Here is a 10,951-nt window from a genome sequence, read left to right as displayed (position 1 = left end):
CATTACATTTACCAGGTGCTGACTTTAAACCAGATCCCTTGATAGGTATTTAAAATATAGTAGTACTTTCAAGTTTATCCTCAAAATAACTGGAGGATCCGTTCAGTATTTTGCCCAAAGCCACACACTTAATAAGTGGTAAGGCTGGGGATGAAACCCAAGTCAGCCTGACATCAAATTATAGGATTTCCTCCACTGCGGGTCCTGATGCCTGAAATTCCACCAGTAAGTCTTCCCAAGCTCTGATATTAAAAACCATAAATGGTCCTGAACAGTTCTTGCCTTAAGCTATCTCTGGCCAACACCTGAAGCAGAACAGGAGAGAAGGGCATCAGAGGGGGCATAGGGCCTCCAATAACGAGGTGAAAGGGTGTTAGATGGACATTTTCCAGCCTTTTCAGTTTTTAAGCCTCAGAGACTCGAATTGGAGGTTGAGGCCTCCTGAAAAGGCCTTCCCGGAAAGAGACCTCTGAGCATTGTCTCCTGTGGGAGGATGGTTCCATGGCTGTGCTATGCTGAGGCTGGTGGGTAGGGAAGTCTAGGCACAATGAGTGGGTGTACGAAGATGAAATCTCTCTGGGGACAGTTTGGTCATTTATATTAAAAGCTTAAAATGTATTTACTTTTTCTTTTTTTTTAAAGACTCACAGTCTCACTCTGTCACGATCATAGCTCACTGCAGCATGGAACTCCTGGGCTCAAGCGATCCTCCCGCCTCAGCTTCCTGAGTAGCTGGAACTATAGTCATGTGCCATCACACTGGCTAATTTATTTTATTTTAGTTTTTTAGAGACAGACATCTTCTTATGTTGCCCAGGCCGGCCTTGAACTCATGGCCTCAAGCGATCCTCCTGCCTCACCCTCCCAAAGTGCTGAGATTATAGGTGTGAGCCACTGCTCCCAGCTGCACTTACCTTTTTTCCCAGCCTTTCTATGCATCCTCTGTGCAGAGCTTTATTAAAGCACTGTATATACTAAGTCCTCAACAAATAAGTAAAAAAAACAATTACGAAATGGTATGTAGAGGTTGATCCTAAGGATGCATCTATCTAGAGAATAGGAGAGACTTTTATGTTCCTAGGGTTTGCCTTCATCCTTCCTTCTAATTTTTTGTTTGCTGTTGCTGTTTTTGAGTAGATATATATGGAGAAAGCCACTGTTCTTGTTTCTCTGAGATTCACTCCCCTTCTTTTGGCAACTACAATCCCGACTTCTCACCCCAACAATCAGGAAGGTGATCATGTGACTTGGGCCTGGCTTATTAGAATCTGCCCAGCAGGTCACAGTGATTGGTCCAGAGATGAGCACATGACTCAACATGATCATGTGACCTGGATGTGGCCTACCAGAATGCTTCCATCAGGCAATAGTGATTGGCCCAGGGATGAACACATGACTCAAACCAGGCCAAATGGGATCCAGTTAGTGGGAAGGAGAAACTTTTTCACAGATCTGAACCCTCAGTAGGTGAACCTGGTGCTGTCGGCAACCAACCTACCTCCCAGCTCCCAGATGGGGGCTGCTTCCTTCCTCATGATGAGGATGGTATATGAAATCCAGGCTGAAATCCTCCAGACTCTCAGCCACAGCTCTGAAGCCTGCCGTCATTGTCCCTTTGGGCCCTGTAAGCCTTCCAGACCCATTGGGCCTCACTTGCTATGTTGCTTGGAGAAAATAACACTGAGGCAGGAACTAAGAACCCGGTGAGGATTGGCAAGAGGAGGCCGCAGGAAAGAACCTTGTCCTTCTGGCACTTGGTGGGAAACTAGGCGCTGAAGGCTTTGGACAGCTGCCAGGTTCTTCTGTCCAGCCCCTGTAGCTCTTGAGTATGGGAAGTTCCCTTGAGTGGGTGGCGGGCAGTGAGGGCACAGAAGGGTTAGAATGCTTGAGGAAAGTAGAGAGAAAATGTGGGATTGTTATAAAATGCAGACAGAATGAGATAAGACCTTGCTGAGCCTGAAAAATTAAAAATGCACAGATTGACTTCAAGTGGGTCTTTGGCAGGGTTAAAAGCCAGAGGTTTTGCTCCTCACTCTAAGCAGGAAATCGTTTGTGCAAAATAACAGGACATTAAAAAAGACCATTTTTCTGGATTCGGTGAGCACCAGAAGTAGCCAAAGAGGCTAAAGTTACTTCTAAACCCGTTTGTTTTAGGTTCTGCTCATGAACCTGGTGGAAACTGCAGGGAAACCCAAGTGGGGTGCGGCAGGGGTGAGACACACAAGTTCCCACCCCACTCTGTGCGCACTCGAAGCCATTAAACCTTCAACCAGCTGCTGACATCAGAGGGCACCTAATGAAAATGTGTCCGAGACCGAGTGCAGTGGCTCACACCTCTAACCCCAGCACTTGGGGAGGCCGGGGTGGGTGGGTTGCTTGAGCTCAGGAGTTCGAGACCAGCCTGAGCAACATGAGGAAATACCTGCCTCTACAAAAAAAATTAAAAAAATAAAAATAAAAAAATTAGCCGGGTGTTGTGACACACACCTGTAGTCCCAGCTACCTGGGAGGATCGCTGGAGCCTGGGAGGCAGAGTTGAAAGTGAGCCGAGATCGTACCACTACACTCCAGCCTGGGTGACACAGTGAGACCTTGTCAGAAAAAAAAAAGAAGAAGAAGAAGAAGAAGACAGAGAGGAGAGAACGAAAGAAAGAAAGAAAAGGAAATCCAGAAAGAAAGGGCCGGGCGCAGTGGCTCACGCTTGTAATCCCAGCACTTTGGGAGGCCGAGGCGGGTGGATCACGAGGTCAGGAGTTTGAGACTAGCCTGACCAACATGGTGAAACCCCGTCTCTACTAAAAATACAAAAATTAGCTGGGCGTGGTGGCGGGCGCCTGTAATTCCAGCTACTCAGGAGGCTGAGGCAGGAGAGTCACGAACCTGGGAGGCGGAGGTTGCAGGGAGCCGAGATCACGTCACTGCACTCCAGCCTGGGCGACAGAGCAAGACTCCATCTCAGAAAAAGAGAAAGAAAAGAAAATATGTCTGCATTTTGTTTTTAAGTTGCATTTTGTAGGAGTTGAAACTGGATTCTTCAGGAGCAGTTGCTCAGAAATCTTGGATTTGAGGCCTTTCATACTCATTTGCAGGAAGAAACTGTTCTCCCCAGGAAGATGGATTGCTCAGTTGAAAGCATAAACTTCTATTTTGATATCTGCAGAGTTCATGTACACGTGGCTATGTACATTTGTCCTACTGGTTTGGAATTTAGATCTGGATTGATGTGACAGGTTATTGCTGTTTAACACTCTCCTTTCTCTTGCTGAAAAGCTCTTAAATGGTTTTAGAGGTTATTTGTGAGTTATGACATGCTCCTCACTTTTTCAGGGTTATGAAAAACCTTGTGTTAGTCATGAGCCTGAAGAATTATAAATGTGTGATTTTAGTTAAGAATGTGCTTTTTATTTTTCTTTTTTCCTATTTACTTAGAAGCTAGTTTTCAGTCTCTGACACCACGTTGGCAGACGCCAGCAGGAAAAGAAAGGGATTTAATTTGGCAGCTTGCCTGGAAATAAGAGAGAAAAGTTCTTGCTTACACGAATTGCTAGCTTATCCAAGGCTACAAAGAAAGGAAGGTTCTTATGTCACTTTTTTACTTTAAATTTTCTTTAAAAATTTTACCAAAGTAATACAGATACATTTAAAATATATATATATATATGTGTGTCTCAAAGGATCCAGAAGGACTAATAATGAAAAACAATTGCCCTCCCAAGTCCTCTTCCTGCTCCTAAGAAGGAGTCTCTTTCAACTTTGCCTTTTGGTGGATCCTTCCATGCCTCTAATACTCAGCTTATAAAGCTGTTTCTGTGTTTTTTTTTTAAATTTTTATTTAATGAGGTATAATTCACATACCTTTAAATTCATCCTTTTAAAGAGTGCAATTCAGTGGGGTTTTGTATATTCACAAAGTTATGGAACTATCACCACTATCTAATTTTAGGATGTTTTCATCATGCCAAAAGGAAACCCCATATCCATTAGGCAATCATTCCCCATTGCCCCTCCCCCAACCCCAGGCAACTACTCATCTATTTACTTACTTACTTACTTTATTTATTTATTTATTGCATCTGCAAAGTTGGCATCATAGCTTTATTTGTGTGCTGTGAGGGTGAAGGCAATCTATCGTCAACTCTTCTTTCCCTGATATGCTCCAGAATAAAGAGAGGAACAGCCGTGAGCAGGGCCAGGTGTGGGCTATGTGGTCTGTCAGGAGTCCTTAGGGCTGTGGCCCATGTGTTCACATCCTGTTTCAGAGGAGGGGGGCCTGAGAAAAGGGGGCCGGCAGGACCAGGCAACTGTTAAGCTGAAAGGCTGCAAGTTTGATGGGACATAGACTTGGGTAGAAGGAGAGATGAAGTCAGGACAGGACAGGGCTGTAGCTTCACAGACTTAGAGAGGCAGAGCTGCTGGGGAGATGCATTCTTCAGGCAAGCTTGTGCTTTACTCTCCTCAAAGTGGGTTCCTCTGCTTAATGAACCCTTAATCTCTCCCCAGGAAAGTAGGAGAAGAGAAAACCCAAAATGAGAAGGAAAATTTCTGGGCTGGACTGTCTGAGACTGGTTGTCTGAAATAGTCCAGAAAGAACATGATTTCTCAGTTATCTAGCATTGCTTGTTGCAGTCCGGCTCCCGTGAACTTAGTGTCCTGGAAGGCTTAAGGGCCTCCTGGTATCCTCCCTATAGAAAGGAAGCCCCATCGGTCATTAAAGATCATCTAGCAGCAGGCCTAGTAGTAGAGCAGGCTGACTTCGGTTTTACTGCTCAAGGTAAACAGTGACTGTGATTAAAGGAACTTGACGTCTTTCCTTCAGCTTAAATTGCACCCCATCTCCAGACCTGGCTGGGCCATGGGTGAGAAGGGTAGGACCTAAGCCCGATGGAAGTCCCCCCGCTGACCGCCAGTCTTGCTAGTGAGCTTGATCTCCTCCAACACGATGTCCCTGCTGATAGCCTTGCACATGTCATACAGGGTGAGGGCGGCCACTGCAGCAGAGGTCAGGGCCTCCATTTCCACCCTGGTGGGGGCCCCGAGCCTGGCAAGATGCCCAGATATCCACAGCATGGCACGTGCTGTCCAGCTCCAGCTGCACCTGGACGTGTCTTAGGGCCACGTGGTGGCACAGAGGGATCAGCTGGCTGGTCAGCTTGGCTGCCCGGACTCCAGCCAGCTGGGCCACCACCAGGGCATCTCCTTTCTTGAACTGGTTCTGCTGGACAAGCTTGAAGGCTACAGGCCCCAGGAGGACCATGGCTGAGGCCACAGCCACCCGCTCTGTGTCTGGCTTCCTGCCCACATCTACCATAGCTTCCCGTCCTTCCAAGTCCACATGAGTTAGTTGTTCTGAGGTTAGCTGGGGTCCTGAGGGGGCAGCAGGAGCCCAGGAACCTGGGCTAAGGCACTTTGAGTTGGCATCTGAGTCTGCATGGGAAATGTAGTGTCTCTGAAAGGAGCCAAAACCTAGCTGCTGCTGGGCTAGAACAGGGGTCTGGGGGACCCTGTATCCTTTCCATAAAGTGGCCATCTGGCTGGAGAAATTCATTCTGGATCTCAGACCTTGAACATGGAGGGGGTCCCAGGAGGAAATGCTTGGATTGGCTGGTGGGGAATCGTGGAACATCAAAAATGTCTTGATGGGGGTCATCCACCGATGAGGATCATGGGCCGGTTCTTCATCTGGGAAATACTGAACATGCCTGCATGCTGCCGCTTCTTCCTGCCCACGGCAGCGCCAATGATTCTCAGCAGCTCCTGCTTAGAGGCCGCAGCTCACAGTGATCCCGTGGAGATACCTCAGAGTTTCCAAAGAGGCAGACCTTGAGGTTCCTGTCAGCTGTGATTCGCAGGCGGTTGCAGGTCCCACAGAAATGCTCAGACATGGACATGATGAAGCTGATCTGGCCTTGGAAGCCAGGGATTTTAAAGGCCTTGGCTGTCCTGGATTCCTCCTCTGGCAGCTTCTCCAACTCTGGCCACTGCTGCCAGTTTCTAGCATCTCCTTATAGCGACCATCTTCCTGAAGTTCCACTTGTTGCCATCAAAGGGCATGTACTCTATGAAGCGCACATCCAGGGGGAGGCCCTTGGTCAAGGCCGCAAAGTCCAGGAGTTCATCCTCGTTAAGGCCTCGCATCACCACACAGTTCACCTTCACAGGGTTGTAGCCTGGCTCGATGGCCTTGTGGATGCCCTCCATGACCTTGTGGAAGACTTTCCTGCGGACAATGAACTCAAACTTGGCAGGCACCAGTGTGTCCAGGCTGATGTTGATGGCGCTGAGACCAGCCTTCTGAAGCTGGGGCAGCAGCCGGGCCAGGTTGATGCCATTGGTGGTGACACCGATGGTCCTCAGCCCTTCCAGTTGGTGGAGCTGGGCCACAATGTCCACCACGTACGGCTGGATGAGCGGCTCTCCGCCCGTGAGCTGGATCTTTTCGATGCCTTCCTTCACAAAGAGCCAGGCGAGGGTCAGAATCTCTTTTGTGGTCAGCAGGTTGGCCTTGGGGGTCAGCGGGACCCCTTCCTCCGGCATGCAGTACTGACATCTGAGGTTGCACTTCTCCGGGAGGGAGATCCGCAGGTAGCTGTGCTGCCGGCCGAAGCTGTCTGTGAGGAAGGCGGAGAAGGGGGCCTCCTGCTCCCGCAAGAACTGCCTCCGCCTGGACAGCTCCTCTGAGGCAGCTTGCGGGGACTCGCCGGGGCAGAGCGGCATCACCCGAACCCCTGAGCTGCAGCTCCGTGGCGTTGGATCTTAGGAGCCGCCGCAGCATCCGGGACAGTGGCCGCGCCACCGTGAAGCCTGATCCCGGCAGAGCTGCGGCCCGCAGCCGGCTTCGGGAGCACACTGGCCGGGCAAAAGCGATTCTCCTGCCTCAGCCTCCTGAGTAGCTGAGATCACAGGCATGCACCACCACTCCCGGCTAATTTTTTGTATTTTGAGTAGAGGTGATGTTTCACCATGTTGGCCAGTCTGGCCTCGAACTCCTGACCTCAAATGCTCTGCCTGCCTCGGCCTCCCAAAGTGCTGAAATTACAGGAGTGAGCCACCGCGCCAGGCCCATCTACTTTATGTTTCTATAGATTTACCTTTTCTGGACATCTCATACAAATGGAATCACATAATATGTAACCTTGTATGATTGGCTTCTATCACTTAGTGTAATGATTTCAGGGTTCATCCATGTCGTAGCGTGTGTCAGTGCCCCATTAGTCATAAAGTAATGTATGCATAGACTACATTGTATGTATAGACTACATTTCGTTTATCCATTCATTAGTTGATGGACATTTACACTGTTTCCACCTGGGGCTATTATGAATAACGGTGTTGTGAGTGTTCATGTATAAGTGTTTGTGTGCACATATGTTTTCAATTCTTTTGGATATATATATACGACTGTTTTTATTCATCCCTTTATACTTCCTGTTATGAGAGATGAGGATTTAGCTTGTTTACAGTATTCTCTCTCCTTCCCATCTCTATCCTACCAGTAATCTATTTTTCTTCTTCCTTTTATTACATTTGTAACTGTAGTAATTGTGATTGATTTTCACTCAGATAACAAAAACCTGCCTACAGCAGCTTAAACACACAGGGAGAAATTTGTACTCACTAAACAAGTCCTGCTTATTGTTGGTTCAGCTGCCAAAAACTGCCAGCAGGGACCCAGTTTAAAATAAAATAAAAATTTAAATAAATTTTTTATTTTATGCCTTCCCTATCTTTCCTCTCTGCCATCCTTAACAGGCTAGTTTTTATATTCACACTTGTCTTCATGTGATTACAAGATGGTGGCCACAACTCCAAACATCACAGCTTCATACAAACAGGAAAAAGAGGAGAGTAGGCAGGAAACAGGAGCTGTGTCTGTCACCTTTCATCAATAAAGTACAAGCTTTCTTAGACCTCCTCTCACAAACCCTCTAGCAAAGCAAACTTCCACTTAAATCTCACTGGCCAGAACTAAGTCACATGACCACACATAGCTGCAAGGGAACCTGGAAAAACCTACAAGAAACTGGATTGACTAATTGGCTTATATCAATAGTTTTCAACCCTGTTACATATTAGAATCGCCTAGGGATATTTTTAAGTGTACGTCTCTGAACATGGTCTTATCCTAGGGTCAGTGGTTCTCAACCAAGGGCAAGTTGGCAATGTTTGTGTACAGTTTTGATCCTTGTAACTGGGGGCAAGGTGCTCCCACCATTAAGTAGATAGAGGCCAGGATGGTGTAAAACACCCTACAACACACAGAACAGCCCCCAACAACACAGAATTGTTCTGTTCAAAATGTCAGTAGTGTCAAGTTTGAGAAACCTTGCCCTAGACTAATTAAATTATAATCTCTTCTATGTGGTTGCAATGTGCAGCCAAGGGTTAAGATTCACTGGTTTCTGAATGATCCATTACATATCATGATTACACCATATTGATGCCCTGAACAAAACTAGGGTTCTGTTACAAGGAAGTAAAGGGGAATAAATATTGGTTACGTAGTGTGTCTGCTCCAGTAACTTTGGTCATATGCTAACAGTTTTACTTCTAATTCTATTAATTATGTAGTGTCTTTTGGTTCCTATTTCATGAGATGAGAATATCAGCCCCTCACGCACTTTGAGCTCTTCTCCGTTTTACTTTTCAACTTCTATCATTTGAAATTTAATTTTAGATTGACAAAGTGAATAGCATTTATTTTCTGTCCTATAATCAAAATTATATCTATATGTTGTCTAACTACAGATTTTTCTTTCTTTCTTTCTTCTTTTTTTTTTTTTTTTTTGAGACAGGGTCTTACTCTGTCACCCAGGCTGGAGTGCAGTGGCATGATATTGGCTCACCAAAACCTCCACCTCCCAGATTCAAGTGATTCTCCTGCCTCAGCCTCCCAAGTAACTGGGATTACAGGCACACGCCCCCATGCCTGGCTAATTTTTGTATTTTTGGTAGAGACGGGGTTTCACCGTGTTGGCCAGGCTGGTCTTGAACTCCTGTCCTCAGGTGATCTGCCTGCCTCGGCCTCCCAAAGTGCTGGGATTACAGGCATGAGCCACTGCGCCCAGCCTAACTATAGATTCTTAAAGTTGAAATTTAATAAACAGGATTTATATTATGACAATATAAACGTTGTTCACTGCAGAGCTCAGAAATGTTTTTAAGTTACATTTCTTTATCAGCTTTTGTTTTACCTAGAGTTTGTAATTTTATTTATTTTATGTATTTTTATTTATTTATTTTTTGAGACAGGGTCTCACTCTGTCACCCAGGCTGGAGTGCAGTGGCGTGGTCACAGCTCACTGCAGACTGGACCTCGTAGGCTCAAGTGATTCCTTCACATCAGCCTCCCAAGTAGCTGGGACCACAGGCATACACCACCACACCTGGCTAATTTTTGTATTTTTTGTAGAGATGGGGTCTTGGCCAGGCTGGTATCAAACTCCCAGGCTCAAGCGACCTGTGCCCCCTCAGCTTCCCAAAGTGCTGGGATTACATGTGAGCCAGCCCTCCCAGCCCTTATTTTTTTTCTTTTTTGGGGGGAGTGTTAGACTTAGGCCATTTTATTTTTATGTTATTTTTTATTTATTTATTTATTTATTTATTTATTTATTTATTTATTGAGGCAGAGTCTTACTCTGTCACCCAGGCTGGAGTGCAGTGGCATGATCTCTGCTTACTGCAACCTCCGCCTCCCAGGTTCAAGCAATTCTCCTGCCTCAGCCTCCCAAGTAGCTGGGATTACAGGCGTGCACCATCACACCTGGCTACTTTTTGTATTTTTAGTAGAGACGGGTTTCACCATGTTGACCAGTCTGGTCTCAAACTTCTGACCTCAGGTGATCCACCTGCCTCGGCCTCCCAAAGTGCTAGGATTACAGGCGTGAGCCACCGTGCCTGGCCAACTTAGGCTATTTTAAAAGGTATTCATATAACCCTACTTCTATCTGGTATCAGCAAGGAACAAACAAGGACTAAAACTAGACAAAGTTTCTTGGAACTAAAAGCTTTCCCAATCACCCTCTAATTCCAATGAGATTTTTAAAAACTGTGGAAACTAATTCATTTAAAACCGGGCTTACACAATAGAGTCCTAATACTATAATTCTATGTATCTAGGTAGGTTTCAGTAAAGAAAGAAATACATATTTGGTGAAGTTGTTAAATGTTAGATTTTTGTTTGGGAAGGGTTTTACTGGATACTTCTAATGTAAATAGGAGAAAAATCTTTCATTGACTCATTTGTCAGATACAATGTGATTTTATATATTATGCACTGGTGAAGTAGGGATATAGTGATGGATGAGCTAGCCCCATGTGACAACTGTAAATAATTTTGTTTGCAGTGAATACTTCTCATTATTGACTGCTCTATAGCCAAAGAACATTAAGTGAAATTACATTCATACTTGGTGTTACTGGGAAGCAAGGTCTCCACCATTGTGAACATCTGGGTGTAGCTGCAACAGGAACATGCTGTGACCTCTGGGACACTGAACGTCTACGCTGATTGCAACTCCACATTGCAATTCCTTCTGGAATTCAGTGGTAATTTAAATAACTTTACGATAGGCTTCCCAGAGCTCCACAGAGCATTGTCGATGACTGCCTGGATACCCAGAAGCTGTATAATTCGATCTTGTAGGTAATATAATATCACCTCTTCGTAGATTATTTTTGCACTTAGTGTAGTTGTATTTTCTGTTACTTTTGATTGGCCAAATTTTTAGTGAGGTAAAATGTACATAGAGTGAAAGACAGATCTTAAGTACAATTCAAGGAGTTTTGACAAATGTATACTCCTATGTAACCAATGTCTTAATTGGTTAATTTTCTCTTTTGGGAGTTTCGGGGAACTATTAATTTGAGTTAATGCCCAAAGATCTCCGAAAAAAAATTTTTCTCTTTTTTCCTATGAAAGTTTTTTGAATTGTGATAAAATCCACATAACACG

The 10,951-nt window shown here is 45.5% G+C and overlaps 1 pseudogene; it reads right to left on the bottom strand.

Annotated features, from left to right (window-relative positions):
- Window positions 1–4,291: 4,291 nt before the first annotated feature.
- Window positions 4,292–6,784, bottom strand: LOC100935889 (molybdenum cofactor biosynthesis protein 1-like; annotated as a pseudogene).
- Window positions 6,785–10,951: the final 4,167 nt, after the last annotated feature.

The sequence above is a fragment of the Pongo abelii genome, chromosome 18 (genome assembly GCF_028885655.2).
Source record: "Pongo abelii isolate AG06213 chromosome 18, NHGRI_mPonAbe1-v2.0_pri, whole genome shotgun sequence".
NCBI classification, from domain to species: Eukaryota; Metazoa; Chordata; class Mammalia; order Primates; family Hominidae; genus Pongo; species Pongo abelii.
Note: the sequence above shows the minus strand (reverse complement) of the source record. Positions and strands in the feature narration are given on the sequence as shown.